Source organism: Cupressus sempervirens, chromosome 8, assembly GCF_028749045.1.
Source record: "Cupressus sempervirens isolate cs-2001-9-10 chromosome 8, ASM2874904v1, whole genome shotgun sequence".
In the NCBI taxonomy this organism is placed as follows: domain Eukaryota; kingdom Viridiplantae; phylum Streptophyta; class Pinopsida; order Cupressales; family Cupressaceae; genus Cupressus; species Cupressus sempervirens.
The window spans coordinates 349,074,829-349,091,683 of record NC_143125.1 but is presented as its reverse complement, the minus strand read 5'-3'; the positions used below and the strand labels follow the sequence as shown (position 1 = coordinate 349,091,683).

At 33.3% G+C, this 16,855-nt stretch overlaps 1 non-coding gene and 1 pseudogene across 1 annotated transcript; one reads left to right on the top strand and one right to left on the bottom strand.

Moving 5' to 3' along the window:
* Positions 1-16,855, top strand: part of LOC149542770 (uncharacterized) — a 56,196-nt pseudogene extending 39,341 nt beyond the window's left edge.
* Positions 12,706-12,788, bottom strand: TRNAR-UCG (transfer RNA arginine (anticodon UCG)). The gene has a single exon. It is a non-coding gene; the product is annotated as a tRNA-Arg (tRNA).

The window sequence follows — 16,855 nt, the reverse complement described above, 5'->3', positions numbered from 1 at the left end:
CCTATGATCCAAAAACCTTTTTTGAATATCATCATCACCCTAGAAATTTTATTGAGAAGTTTTGTAGGTTGAAACATATGTTCCAAGATCTTATGTAATCTAATATTATAGATGTTGAGGGTATTGATTCTAAATGAAATAAATGTGTTGCACACCCTAATAGAAACTTGTAAATCTATAAAAAACATTTGAATTTATATTATACTTATATTATTTATCAAACCAATATTTTACCTCCCTCTTTCAATATAATTTTTTATTTTAGCAATCCTATAGCTTTGATGGTTGATGATACATGCGGTGTAGTAAAAAAAGTTGTTAATCTTATTTAGCAACCTACTTCTAAACCCAAATCTAATCATAGCCATAAACCTCATGTTACCTTCAAACATAAGAAGACTATTTAGGTACCTAATGGAACCCTTTAAATTATTGTAGAGATTAATGGAAAATTATTTTGTGGAGTCCTTATTGATCATGTGTGTGGCAAATTTTATTTCCAAAGAACATAGTTTAACAAGAAATTTCATCAAGCTACTTATGATAAAACTGATGTAATGATTAGGGTGCATTATTGTTTCACTTATCCAATGATAGGTTATATTACCCTTCTTTTTAAAATTGGAAATAAGCATCTTTGGATAACTTATATAAAAATTATCCTTATAGCATTCATAAGTGTTTGAAGTTTTCCCATAACGGAGAAATTATCATGATCAATCCTAGCATCTATAAGTCTTTAAAATACATAGAAATGTTATGGTCCACTTTTTTTAGCCACAAAACCTTAACCCTTGAAACCATGAGAAGACATTGTCTTTCTATTATACAAAAAATTCAAAATCAAAATGGTTTCCAAGTTGAGAAAAATTAAGACTATTTGACCTTCTTATTTTTGGACCCAAACTCCTTCCACACCTTCCATTCCTCCAATTTACACTTACATTTCAACTCGTATCTTATACAAACATATCTTCAAGGGATTTTTGATATTGCAAAAGATTTGACTAAGGTTGTGGAGGAGCTCCAGTGATAGGGTTTTCCTATTTTTCTTTTACTGGTCATAATCATTGGTTTGGGTTTTTGGTTCTAGTTTTGTACCTCTGTGTTGGTTGTCTTTTACTATGATTTTACTTTCTAGTTGGTTTTTTTTTAGAATTCTACTCGTAGGTTTCAGGTCCTTATAAAACCTAGTTTTTTTGTGTTATTACTATAGGTTCCCAGTGCTTGTAAAATTGGGTGGACTCTTTATCATTGATCTTTTATTTTTGTATAGGGTTTTGAGTCCCCTCAAAACCTAATTTTACATTAATCAAAAACTTGTTAAGGCTTTTCTCATTCCTCCTTCCACAAAGGAATAAAGAGCTCGACGTTGATCAACCCAACTTTCAAGAAAACAAAATGAAATTGTAGTGTGTGTGATCATTTTCATAGATGTTATGTTAAGGTCCATGAGATTGTTTCTCAAACCATTACCTTCTTTAAAACACCTCATGATTATTTCATTCCAATTTACCATTCTATAACTATTCCCAATAGAGGGATAAAATCTTAATTAAGTTATATAACCATGATACTTGTCATTTTTCAATTAAAGATACTATTGTGATTAATTTAGATAATGACATGGATGAAAATTTTGATACTAATGATGTTGACCCTAATGATTCTAATGATATATTTGAGGTTATTGAAATCATTAATGAGCTTTTCTCAATATTTTTCAAAGAATTAATCCTAGATCCTTCTGACAATAAAGTGACTCATTATTAGAGCACTGTCCTTGTTTAAAATTTGTAGTAGCTCAATTTTTCATGCTTCACATTTTCCCTCTTGCATGTGGTCTACCTCCCTATGTGATATTTATAAATACTAGGAGATATATGATACACTTATATACATATTCTTGTGTGGTGTATTCTCTTGTGTATATTTTTTTGTAAGCAATTTGTTCCCCCATGATATGTTGCTTGTTACTATTTTTTTTGTTTTAGGTCTATTTTGATGAATATTTTAGCTCTATTCACACAAGTTGATGAAGGGACCAAACCTATTGTGACATTCTTATATTTTTATCTTAATTCTTTCATTTATCATACGTGTGTGTGTGTGTGTGTGTGTGTGTGTGTGTGTGTGTGTGTGTGTGTGTGTGTGTGTGTGTGTGTGTGTGTGTGTGTGTGCGTGCGTGCGCGCGCGCGTGCCATGTCATACAAGCGATATTATTGTAAATATTTCTTTATATTGTGTATTTGGGAATGATGTAAAGAATTTAGATCCATCTCCCATTTTGGTCTTGACCATGTTTACCAAAAAAAATTATTTACTTTCATCTTACATGCTCATTTTCCATTGTTCTTCTACACTTTCGACCACCTTTTAGGGATGAGATCACTTGGATATAATTATTCTTGATACACGTGAGTTATTGAATATGTATACAAATCTTTAAGTTAGTTGATCCTTTATGTTATCTCTTTTTTTATATGTATTTTAATTCCCTTGAATTCCCTTTCATGGTGACATCTCATAGTGAAAATGTGTTTATCTTTTTGATGTATGTGTGCTACCTTAAAAATATATCTCTTAAAAAGGCATGAAAATTTTATTTAATATGGGGACATAGAATCATCTCTTTGCTACAAATTATGTACATACCTTAAATCAAATTTTATAATCATTTTTTAAGGTTAATTAGAAAACTATGTCTTTTACTTTGTAATATGCCCTTAAAAGATTTACTTGGACATAATATTTTCATTGTTTATTTTTTGCACTTTTCTCTTTGAAAATATCCTTGGATACAATGTTTTCCTTGGATTTTTTTGCACCATTTATTTCTATTAGATTTCCTATTATACAACAATTTATCTTTGAGATGAATTGACTAGCATAACATAAATTTCTATACTATTCAACTCTCTCTTTGCACCAATCTTCGTATATGACTCATAGTCTCTCTCTCTCTCTCTCTCTCTCTCTCTCTCTCTCTCTCTCTCTCTCTCTCTCTCTCTCTCTCTCTCTCTCTCTCTCTCTCTCTCTCTCTCTCTCTCTCTCTCTCTCTCTCTCTACCCTTGTATCTTTTACCTTAAATTTTTTCCTATTCTTTGATCTACTTTACTAAGATTATAAAGAAAATTCATAAGGGGTGAGTATTTAATTGTAAATTGCATCCCAATGCATTCTCTTTCTCAATTAGGGTTTATTTTAGCATTTAAGGCCATTTATGAAAACATGTCTAACACAATCTAATTCCACATGTAATTTTGACATATTCTTTATAATTAGTGCTCCTATTCTCAATTTGGGACCACACCATGTTGACCAAATTGCCCCACTCTCCAATGTTTGAGCCCAATTGAAACTTTGCAATTATTACTTTGTTTTAGTAGGAATTTAAAAATCATGGTAGCATCATTCAAGTTTAAAAAAATCAAATAGTTGGGATAAGTATATAAACAATGTATCATACTTGATTTTTCAAGAAAATCAATTCCAAATCAAGATCTCAACTATAATTTCTCATTTTCAAATTTTAAGGCATTAGGTCAAATGACCAAAACATTCAGGGAGAGATTAATTTCAAGATCTGAGAATTTTTTGAGGAATTCATAGTCTTACTAACCTAAATTAACATCAAGTAAACATAAATCACCTTAATGGACATTTAGACATCTAAAAAGTTTAGGAATGTATAAGAATTTCATTTCTCAAATCTAACCTCTATTATACTTCAACATGCTCTCAATTTCATTTCAACTTATTTGTAATTTAATGTTCATTTCTAAACTAGGATTTGATTTAGGAGACCTATTTTTACAAAAAAAATTACCTTCTTTTCTTAATGAAACTATGTATGGGTGGAAAACATGAAGATATAGATACTATTAGATTAGGAGAAGAGTTGTAGTCAATAAGTCATTGTATTGGAACTGCATGGAGCAAGTTGAGAATCTTTCCCAATCCAAGGAGTAGGTCAACCTAGAACCCCACTCCATCTACTTTAACCTAAAATTTAAAATGTAGCTCAATTACAATCTATTTTTTCTAGATCTACTTCCCACATTTTTCTATTAATTCCTAGTTGTGCATGAAGAAATACAATATTTTCATCCTACTTGGTGCGAGATCTTGTGTTTATCAATGATAATCACAAATTTATAGTCCAATAATAGAGAAGCATTATTGAATCCACTAATTGCTTGAGTTATCTTGATCCTAATTTACCATCTCCCTTCTACTGTAGGTGTAAATAGGTGTAATCTTCCTAGTTTTCTTATACAAGCTATATAATCCTATATTCCTACCTTACATTTTGGTGTACTTGATGTCTTTCATATTTATATCTAATTTTAATTTTCATCTTTGATTTATAATCTCTTATTTGATATTTAAGTTTGTAATTTTTTATCATTTTTTATATACTCTTGCATTTCATATAATTTGAAGTTGTGTTCACTGCCTTACATTTTGGTGAACTCAATGCATCTCATAAATTATTTGAATCTAATTTGTGTGTGTGTGTGTGTGTGTGTGTGTGTGTGTGTGTGTGTGTAATGAGTATGCATTTCAATTCTTTTATATATTTTATGCATCCAAAAGTTCAAATTTTATTTCTATAATGTAAGTTAAAATGATTGATTTGTTAAAATTTTGTATTTTGTAGATTATTCCTTCTATGATTTCATCCATGAGTTTTATGACCCTATTGTCTACATCTAATAGCCACATGAGAAAGAGGAAGGGAGTTTATGTTATACCTCTATGCCTATGTATTTAATTCCTAATATTTTAAAAATTAATCTTATCATGATGAGGATGATTCCTTAAGATGAGTGTCTCCTAGCCAAATAGAAAAAATAGATAGGATTGTGAAAAATATTAAACATTAGATGGATCAAGAACTTTTAAGTAGTTAATTAAGTAGAGATATTTTGGAGTGCAATTTGTTTTTTGCACTCATTTTTTTGCATTCTCTAAGGTGGAGTTGGTAAAGTTGTGGGAGAGTTTTGATTTACTAAAGAATATGTTTCTTATATAATAAGTGTTAGAAAATGTTGTAGGTTTGAATTTTGGTCTTGGGGTTGTAGTGTATGGTAACATAGAGTCTATATAGAAATTTGGGAGACATTAGTTTTCATTGATGTCAAGGGAGAGAAATATATCATTGATGTGAAGAGTTCACAAGTGTTGCATAAATGAAAAAGTGGGAGGCTATTGTTGTATCTGTTACCAATTTTAGCATCATGCTAAAATTGGGAGACTTATAGAGATCTTTGTGACTAAGAATGAACATCATAAAGGTACACAAAAGGGCAGAAGTATAAAAAACAATTGATTTCATTCATGAAAGATAGATCATTACATTGACATGCACAAGTGTTCACAAAAGATATATACAAATGTATTTGTGCAATTTAAATCCTTTCAATTTCTTTTCAACAAGAAATACATTAATGTGAAAAATGCACATACTTTTAATGCAAATCAAACATTTCATGGTATTTACAAATGAAAATTATAGTATGATCTAACACAACTTGTGTAAAGGTATAAATGTTATGCATCTAAAGTTACATAAATAGAAGTCAACAAGAGAGATAAGGTTAAGATCCCGTATTGCCTTGTAGAAAATAATGGATTTTTGAGCTTGTATTTAGGTCAGCCACATTGTAGAAGTTGTCTTTACATTTTCAGCATGTTTGTAAAACTGGTGTCAACTCAAGAAGAACTGAGTGCTAAAAGATTGTAACCATATCTTCTTTATTAATACCATATACATACCTTCAGATACATTTTATAGGAGGATACAAACTAGATTGAAAATAAATTAATCAACAACATATACCATGAAGAGTGTTGCATTGTCATCATTTGGAAAGAAAAGGAGAGAAAATGTATTAAAAAAACATAAATCAAAGCAACTCATTTTTAACTCACGAGTTTGTTTCATGTGTAGGTACATATTCAAATGTAATAATGATGGTGATGTGTCATGATTTGTAGTGTGATAGATGTATTAATAGAAATTATCATAATATCATAGCCAAAGGGATCATTATCAGTATAAAGTACTACTCTAGTTAAGATTCAACAAGGCATCTTCAGCTTATAGTTCAAGTGGCATGATGTAATTATGAAGTATATGGATAGACATTAATTAGAGCAAGCTTTAATATCATAGAGAAGATTTATTAAAGCCATAACACAGAGTCTTATAGCAGCATGATCATCCATTATGCTAAACAACAAAAACATGATAGTCACCTTGCATTCTGATTTATGACCAAATGAGAATGAATATTAAAAAACACTTTCTGGGTTATGTGCATAGTGGGCCTATTCAAGTCTTTCATGGAAAATATATTCAGGAGATAAATGAGAGAAAACATATGGAAGGTTTTTTAACAGAAGCAAGGTTTTTTAGTAGTGACAAACATATTGTTAAAGGGACAGTGCTCAACATCTTTAGTACAATAATCTTAATTGGGAGGCTTTTTGGCACACTTTTTGGGTGATTGGTAATCTTAATTGCTATTGCATTCCTGAGAACAATGGAAAGATTTGTTTCAATGATATTTATCAGAGTTATGTTCTTTGCTTTTAGAGATTGCAAAGAAGTTGTTCTACTCTAAGCAACAAAATGGTGGGTGAAAGGCATTGTAGAGAACTAGAGGATGAATCGACAAAATAAAAAAGGAGGTCGAAGGTTTGGGAGAAGTTGAGAGAAGGTGGCATTTTGAATTTCATTGAGAAACTACATGGATGGAACCCAAAGGCTACTAATCTTATGGCCAAGTCTTGGAAAGATGGGAACATTAAGATTGATGGTATTGATTTCAAGGTTAATGAAGGTGTTATAGCAGAGGTCACTGAATCCTCTTCCAAAGGAATCAAATTTTTTAGGGATAAGAGATTTTCCCTCAATGATGTTAAAGAATTTTCCAAGAATATAAAGGAGATGAAAAGCTTGGTGAAGATGGGAGCATACTATGAACCCGCTTCAATTAAAAAACTATGGAGGATCGTTCTTAGGGTGATTATCTCGTACATTACACTGGACACTAGGTATGATAGAGTTTGCACCCATCACTTTGTCATCCTTAACAACTTCAGGTATGGCACTAAAATCTCCATCCCCTACTACCTCTTCTTCTTTGTTAATAAGAATATCATGGGATATAAGAATAAATTGTATGCTATGCCGTCTTTCCATGAGGGCTTGTTGTTACTGATTTATGAGCACTTCAAGGATCAAACCTATGGTAGAACCATATCCCATAAAGTGGATTCCTTGGAGGATATTAAGAGCTCCTATCCCTAATCTGACATAGAGGATAGTGTTGGGCTTCATTTAGATGATGAAGAGGAGGTGGCCAAGATTATAAAGGATTTTAGCAAAAATAAGGAGAAAGAGGTTGGGAAAGGCTCAACAAGTAAAAGTATAAAGTTTGAGGTTAATTTTGCTAAGGACTATAATGAAGAGGATGAGGGGATGGATTCAAAGGAGGAGAATAATGTGAAAGAGGAGGGAACTAGCAAGGTCTAGGAACATAGGAAGGTGGAAAGCTGTACCAAGAAGAGAAGGGGAATTGATATGGAAGTTGATCAAGATTCAAGAAAGGGACAAGAGACCCCTCTTAATGCTCCAGAGGAGAGAAATGAGGAGTATGGCATGGAAAAAACTACCTGTACTTTTGACTCTAAGGGTAGGAAAATGTTCTGGATGAACTTCAAAACTTGGACTACAAAAATGGGCATTGTGAGAAAAACTATCCAACCCAAGGTCTTATAGGGAAATGATGGTAGAATTCACTTTGAGGAACTTATTGATCTAGCTATGGTGAATCTCAGTGACATGCCAGGGAGGTGGGGTTAAATCTCCCCAACAATTCCCACAACAACACGGTGGATAAATTTCAGTCTATCAAGTGGATCTTCCATGAAACATAAGAGATAAATAATAGGTTGTAGGGTCTGGAAAGAAAGGAAGGGGAAGATAGGATCGAAAAAATTAGCAGTCTGGAAACCAGGGTAATTGAGATAGAAAAAAGAATGGATGGGATGGAGATATCTCTCCATAGCTTAGCTAACCAGAGCTTCAATATTATCAAAGGCTTAAATGAGATTACCAAACAATTGCATATGGAGGTTACCACAGGAAGAAAAGATGACCTAGACAATGAGGAGAACATGGTAACTAAAGAGGATGTCAACCCCTTCGTTGAGAGCCCAAGAAATAAAATGAGATTGAACAAGAGGATGAAGGATAGGGAGGCCTCTCCAAATGAAATTCAGTTGATGATTGATGTTGCTAAGACCATGGAACAGTTGGAGCTCAAGGTAGCAAAGTTGGTCAAAGATATGATGCCTTGATTGGTTCTCCTGGCTTTTCTATCTTTCCTTTGGTTTTTAGGTTTGCTAGGCTAGCCTGCTCATTTAGAGGCTATGTCTTCTTGTGACTGGTTCTAGTGGCCTTCTATGACTTGGTATTTTTTTCTATTTTTCTTCATGCTCTGGTCTTTAAGTCAATTTTATTTTATTTATTGTTGGGTTTTAAGAATATGTTAAAACTTATTTTACTTAATCAAAAACAATCTAATGAAATGAACATAGAGCTTTTTCTATATTTTATTCCTTATATAAATTAATGATATAAATTCTATTATTATTTCTTATGGATCTAAACGAATAGAGAGGCTCAACAGTATGATGAAACAACAAGATGGATAAAAACATCTACTTAAGGAGCTTCCAAAATAAGATAGTAACATTTAGAATTTGCAGAAGCTATCCATTTAGAATATTATAAAGAAGTGAAGCTTATCATTTCATTACCCACATGATCAAGCCCAAATTTACAAAAGGCAAGGAGAGCCATCATTTTTTGAATATAGAATAAGAATTTGCACAGATTATGATAAAGATATAGACAAAGCTTTCATTTACCTTTTAATAGAGCTCATAGGTAAAAGTATATAGGCTCTTAAATATTAGAAAAACAAGGACATATATTGAGTTTCCATGAAACAAAGAATATTTTTTGCATTTTTATTACCATGAACTTTGCACTTTGTGGAAGGAAATATATAGTTTCAAGTGCTTCAACCAGTCACTGTGATATTAAGCATACATGGAGCTGCATAACATAATATACACAAAGAGATGATGAGTGAAAAAAATATTAGTAGCCTTACTAGTATTATGATTTCAAAGTCATCCAAAGAGACACTAGCCAAAGCACAAGGGTATTGATCAAATATTCATAGCTAAGACCCCAAGCCTTTACAGAGTTATCTATCTTTATCAATCCCATAAAGAAATGACCTTATTCAATCACCAAAAGTGTCCATGACACAAAGAAATTTTATTTAGAAATGATATGATATAAATAGTAATGATAGTAGAGAGTCTCAAAATGATCAATCATGAAGTTACCTGTGCCTAAACTAAGCAGAGCTCTTCTTCAAACCCTTACTTCTGAGTGTTTCCCTTCACAGAGAGAGGAATGCTTACTAGTATGCTTTAGGAACAAAACTCACAAATATTAAAATATCAGAGTGGCCATGTATCTAGTCTCAACAAGCAACTCAATGATGCTCAAACCCTAGCCATAGAGAGTCTTTATAAGTGAAAAAGATAAAATGAAAAATGAGATGAGACTTTCCTTCATTTTTTATCTGGTACCCTAAATTCATTAAATGCATTTACAAAATGCTTTCGGGTCCATTTCTTAAGAGAGTGTATTTTTCTCCTCTCTTCAAATAAAGTTCCCTACTTATTAATTTAAATAAGATAAATACATTGCAATTCATCATTATCATATATAAAATAATAATGAAATTTATTCATCAATATATAAATACTCTATTCATATATAATATTTATTATATAGAAATATAAACTATTTAATATTTATTAAACATAAATATATTGATAAATAAAATAAATATTTGATTTATGCATATATATTGTAAAATCAATTTGTCTAGTGTTCAAATTATAAAACATTAAACACAATTGATTACTTCTAAATTCAAAATCAAATAAATACTTTGCATAATATTTTGTAAAATTAATATATTAAATGGATATAATTCTAAATCATTTAATATATTAATTATTTCAAATGCAAATGAGTTAACTCGCTCAAGTTGTAGTTGTATTTTGAGACTAGATGAAACTTTCAGTTCATCTTAGAGTTCCATGTTGCAGCTGAGATATACCATTTCAGTCAACTACATGTTGCAAGGAGTTCTTTTTCAGTCAAAAGGAAGGTTTCCTTTCTCCTGTAGTTATTGAGCACTTAAGTGCTATTTTTGGTGAGTTATTGAGCAGTTAAGGCCTGTTTACACTTCCAAATCACTTTGGAGGCCCTTTTTAGGCATATTTTACTTGGAGATGAGCAGTTTCACATATGATTTTTGTGGCTTATTTTTCACATTTGACCTAGGGTTTTGCATTGATTGTTTTAGCAGATGGAGGTAGATTTCAGTTAGCTATAAGTTACAAATGGGTTTGAGAGTAGCTTGGATTAGTTTCTTGACAGTTGGGAGGAGTTTTGAGACTTATTTTTTATTCAAATTTTCATGTCCAAGTTAGGGTTTTGAGCCCTATTTATTGTATTTTCACCTCATTTTTTAGGGCTCTTCTTTCTGGTTTAGATTTTTGCACATTGCAAAGTTTTGAGTTGATTGTAAGAGCACTTTGTAGCAGAGATTTTTTCAGCATTCATTATACAGATTCAATAGTTCCTTCTCATTGATTCTTGTTTGCAATATTGTGTGTTCTTTGCTTTTATATAGTGTTCATCCTTCATTCAAGCTATATTCCTTAGTGCATGTTAGAATCTCAATACTTGTAATTGTAGGTCTTTGTTTGTGTCCTCATTTTTTTTTGTAGAAAATTGGTAAATCCTAGGTTTTCCTTTCCAAGTAAGAGACTTTGGGTCCTTTCATAGATATAGTTTTGTAATTGCATGATTGTCTAGGTATTGTGAAGCATTAGTATCTTGGGTAATTGGTGTTAATTAAATTGAAGTTACATAAAAATCATTGGTGTATCACCTCATTTAGGTTTAGTATTCATTATTTTCATTCACTTCTCATCCATTTTCCCACATACAATTAAGTTTTTAGGTGAGCACTATTTAGGAATCGGTCTTACCCGAAGATTCATCTCTCATTTTAGGACAACCCACCACCTGAGAGAGTTTTTGTGTTTCAACAAGATAGCTAGATATTTCATCTTGCTAAAGGAAAAATCTTGATTGACAACAATACCATCTTAAAATGGAATCACCAATTGACTTGGGGGAACTTAAGATGTTTTAGCTCCTCTTTGGTGATCTCCTAAACCACCAATATATTCATGTGGATTTGATCTCTTTTTTGCATTATTGCTTGATTAATTCTAGGTTTTCTTCACCTATTTGTTCTAGATAAAGCTAAAACTAGAATTTGGTTGCCCACCCATGACCAAGTTGACCTAGTCCTACATAGACCAAGTTGAGGCCAACTTGGTCTTTCTTGAGCTTGAAGTCAAAGTTGACTTGGTCCCCCAAGTGACAACTTTTTTTAGATTTTGGTAATTAATTAAATTTTCAATTTTCTACCCAATACTAGTTAGCTCCCTATTCGAATTTACGTTTGGAATTGGGTATGAAAGGAAGCTTTCTCATTTCATTTGGAGATCTAACATCTACTAGAAATATACATATTTACAAGCATTCATTCTAGAATTAAGGAGTTCAAGAAAGGATTCATTAGAGGCCCTCTTTTATGTCATGAGTTTTCTCTTTAAGGTCTAGCTTCCCTCCTTGTGAATAGTAGAGTTGGCCATCAAGGGAGGACATATATATTTTTATCATCATTACGTTCATCCTTCTTACATTGAGGGAATTTTTCTGGTATCTCTAACCATTATTTTCTATTAGTATCAACCACTTAGTCATTTACACTAATACATTAGGGGTCAATTTTCGACGGCAAGAAAAGGTAATGTGGTTTTGGCTTTTTTTTTTCAATTTTAGCCCGATGCCATTGCAATTGCGATGGCAAGCATCGCAATTGCGATGCCAGTGGGATATAAGAGAAAAAAAAGCCAAAAACCCTCATTTGAATGAAATAGCGCGACACAGGGTTCTTCTAAAAGGAAAGGCATGTGCGCGGGAGATCACTTCAGCAGCATTGAGAGGGGCATTGAGGTGAACTCGAGGCATTCAGAGGGTCGGGTAGAGACGTGCATCGGCAAGGTGTAAGAAAAATAAACCCATTACTCCTTTGTTCTCCATGTTTTTCAAGATCAAAAGAATGCCCATTCATTTCAGTGTCCAAATGTTTGAGCTCCTTCAAGTCTTTCAACGACTGTAGAGCAAAAGAGGCAAATAAGAGGCCTTTTAGTAGACATTTAGGGTAAATAATTGTTCTATTAAGATATGGCATATATCTATGAATATGCACAGATGAACAAACAACAATATGCATTTCACTATCACTACCTTCGCATATATGGTAACATAAACATTTTAAAAAAATCCTCTAGTCATTTAGAAAACTAGTTGCAAAAGATAAGGAAAGAGCCATATTGATAGTGTCACCTAAGACCATGCTACAAGAAGAGCTTTAAACTCACAGAAAGCAGAGCAGTGCTTGCATTTTGCAGTGAACTTTGAGAAACATGTCAAAAATGAAATGATAAAATTCATTTTGACAAACTCAACCACAGTGGGAGTCGAACCCACGACCTTTTTATCCGAAGTCAAACGCGCTAATCCACTGCGCTATGCTGCCCTGCGATGATTGTTGTGGCCAAATTAAGTTTTTGTTACATTTTATGTTGACTATCATTTCAATGCCTATTATAATTCTATGGGACACAATTGCTCTCAACATTTTGTAGGTATATAATGAAGCTTATATAACTACTTCTCTTCAAATAATTGTGAAAAATGAAACATCAAATTCATTCCTAAGGCTGAAAATATAGAGATTAGAAGTTGGTGACCAATAATTCTCTTTAAGATGGAGGACACATTTTTGGTTACTTAGATAATGGGAATTTTACTTTTTTGGTAATTTGAGAATCTTGGAAAACCTTAGAGATCATTAAATTCCTCCATCTTAAACACTTTTTGATTAAAGAAACTAGCCCCAAATCCGTATATTTCTCAATTTATAGGCACAAAATATCTATGGTAGTAGGAATACACTTGAATTAGAAAGCAACTTACAGGAAAACAAATTTTAATTCCCATGAACAGGAGAGCAATCTAAATGCCAACAAATTACAGTTCTTCCACTGCTTTTATTTCAACAATCCATGCGGTTGCACCATAATTGGATGCTTATCTTACAGTGATAGAAGATGTTGCTCCCTTATGTTTTAACTTGTCATGATCACCCCCTAGTGGATGTCATGGTGGGAAAATGTGTTTGCACTGTGAGGAATTATCAACATATTTTGCATTCACACTCTTCATTTCAGATACTTCAACCTTGGTACACACAGAGAAGAAAGAGGCCATAAAACTAGTTCTTAATGAATCCTTTGTTTTCCTCACATCAGCAATTGGGGCTGGTGAGCTTTTGTTGTGTTTGGCGAGAGGCTCTTGCCAATGAGCTCTACGCATTCTTCTGCATGTCTTTTGCACATCCTTCTCTAGTAACATCACAAGACATTAACGTTCAGTAACATTAGGTTCCAGTTTAAACGTCATAAGACATTATGGTCTTGACAACAATATGGAAATCTACATTTGACCAAAGAAAATTGCAAAATATCAACCTTTATGAGATAAATTCATTTTGGTAATTGTATTCTAGTTCACTAGGCTCAAGCTATTTGCAATTTATCTTCCCATGTCCCAAAGATGGTCATGCATTCTCATTATAACTGTTAATGTTTCTCATGAATGCCCTTTCATTTCTTGAACAAGACACTTGTTTTTAAGTGTTTCCATTGCATGCCGAGAGCTCCATGTTGATGCCTCCTGTACTTCCATGGCAGTGTGCTTGGATTTGTCAACAAAAAGACATGCGAAATCCATGAAAATTTGTTGTTCCTCATAGTCCAATGCATCAAAGCTTATTTTATTTTGCATAACCTTGGGTGGTAAGATCTCACTCCCGAAGCCCATTATGGTAGGATGGTAGCAACATATTTACGACTATATATTAAAAATTTGGGATACAAGTTGGAAAATTATTACAAGTATCCCATTACATGAGATCAAGATTCAAGTTTAAACGTTCATATAATGAATAAAATTCAAAAATCCTTGCTCACTATTCATTAATTCAAGTATAAAAGTAATAATAGAACATTATTTTCATTGGAAATGAAAGGCCCTAAGTCCACAAAATGGCCAGTAATAAAAAGTACATTTGGTTGCATGTATCTTACACATAAATGCAGTGGTATTATATATCTGGCATAGTTATGAAAGTATGGCCTTCATTGCGAAGGTCTATAGTATCTACCATAGTTGGAAAACTCGCCAAAGGCAAAAACTCGCCAAGCCCCCCAAAAGTTTAATCGGGAAAAACTCGGCGATTTAAAAAAAAAACTCGGGAACTTAAAAAAACCACTGAAATTTAATTAAAAATACATTTGTTTTGCAAAATTTAATGAGAAGATGCATCTAATAAGTTAATTAAAGAGAATACAAAAGAAACAAGCAGAGTTTAGATATATATAAATGCACAGTGCGTACAAAATTGCATTCTCATGCGGAATGCTCATGGCAGGAAGCAAAATAGTAAATAGTTCTTGGCATCAAACAATGCAGCCGAGTTTTTAAAAAAAATCACCGAGTTTTTAGTAAAAACTCGCCGTCGACGAGTTTTTTCCCAACAGCCAAGTTTTTATTCCTGCGAGTTTTTCTAGGATTTACTCGCCCAACTTAAATACTTGGCGAGCATTTAAAGCTCACCGAGTAATCTGTGAGTTTTCCATCTATGTTTGAGGCATCCTAATTTTCAACCTTACATTGCTAAAGGCAGGACACATTTTGGCCTTGTTCACTGTCTGACCCCAGATAGGGTCTTGAGGGGTGGATACCATCTTGAATAGGAAAATATAGATGAAAGAAAAAATAGTTGTGATATAGAAGGTTCTAGTAATAGTGATCTAGCTTGTCCAGTAAGGCCCCCTCGTGATTATGTGAATGCTAGAGATAGTGCATTGCAGGATAGCCTTTCGCATAACATTGGAAGTGAAGGTACATGGTCATACACAGGAAAGGAATTACCAAAATCTTCCAAGCAGTTTTTTTTAAATAAATATTTAGCTGTGCAGCAACCAGAGGAATCAAATTTGTGTTCAGAGGATGTTCCATTGGATAGGCATTGTGGCCATAGCTTTCTTGCAGAAAATCCGGAAAGTCTTGTAGATAGAAATAAAGAAGTAAAGCACCCCATGGTTCATAAGAAAAGCTCTCCTGCAAATGCAACAAAGCGACTTGCAAAAGAGATTGTTGGAGTGGGAAGCCCTCAGACCCCTGATTGAGTTTTTCCCACTCCCAGAGTAAAAATAGATTCTGTAAAGAAGGCACATCTTACTCAAGGCAGGCAATCTGTAAGTTCCAAATTCTTATTATTTCTACAATTTTCTTTTGTTATCTTAACTATAATGTTAACTTGAGTCATAAATTTGATAGCTACCCTATGGAGAACCTTCACCATGAGTTGTCTTGACACCAAAATTGGATGGTAAATATTCACACACAAAACAATCTTAATGTCCATCTTGTGTACCAGGTTCAACTCCAGGTATTTCTAGTCGTAGGGCCTCCCTGCCCCTACCAACAAAGCCATCAGTTTCATGGCCTACATTCATTACTAACAGTCCTCAGAATGGAACACCTAAAGTAAAAGCTGTTAACAATGAATCTATAACACCTAGGCCACAAAAATCTTCTTTAACTTCACACTCATCAGCATCTTCATTTGGAAGAATTGAAGCACTCACTGAGAGATCAAACCTTACTCCAGAAGATGCAACTATTGAGTAACCTTATGTTTCTAAAGCTGCCACTTTGTGGTATTCTGATAGAAAAAAATATTCAGGGCTTCGAGCTATGCAGTCTCCTGATGTATCAGTTAATGCACCCAGACTTGATCGAATTGCGAAGTTCTCCATAGCCCCTTCTAAAAATTTGCTACCTGCTACAAAACAACATGTTAAGGGTACTCGCTTAGACATTCCTGGAGAAGAAAGTTGTCATTTGAGAGTAGAGAGTAGCCCATATGGATTGCGTTTAGAAAGGTCCACCTCATCAAGCTCAGGTTCAGATAGGGATGATGCAAACTGTGATAGAACACAGGAGAAGTGCACGATCTAGATCAATGCAAAAGCTCCTACTTCTGTTCATGTGAAACTAGCCTTCAATGATGTTATTCATGTAATTAGACACAATGCTTTTCGAGTTGGTACAGATCAAGCTAAGTCAGAGAGAGGAACTGTGAGCAGCTTGCTGCAAGGAAGAATAGATGTGAATTCATTTTTAGATGCAAACAATAATGATCTAGATGTCCTGTTAGTTCCCATGGGGACAACTGTTATTGGCCATCATATTGCAGATCAGCACCTTAAGACAACCTCAACCTCCAGCAAAGATTCTGATTATTCTCAAAAATGAGTAAAAGGAGGAATATATCTTTAATCATATCAACAAAGAGCAGAAGCTCTTGAAGGCTTGCTAGAGCTTAGTGCACAATTAATCCAACAGCAGAGACTAGAAGAACTTGGCATAGTTTTGAGGCCTTTTGGATGTGGTAAAGTCTCCCCAAGAGAAACAGCCATTTGGTTGACAAAAAGCTTGAAAGGAGCAATGAGTGATGTTCACTACATGGGTTGA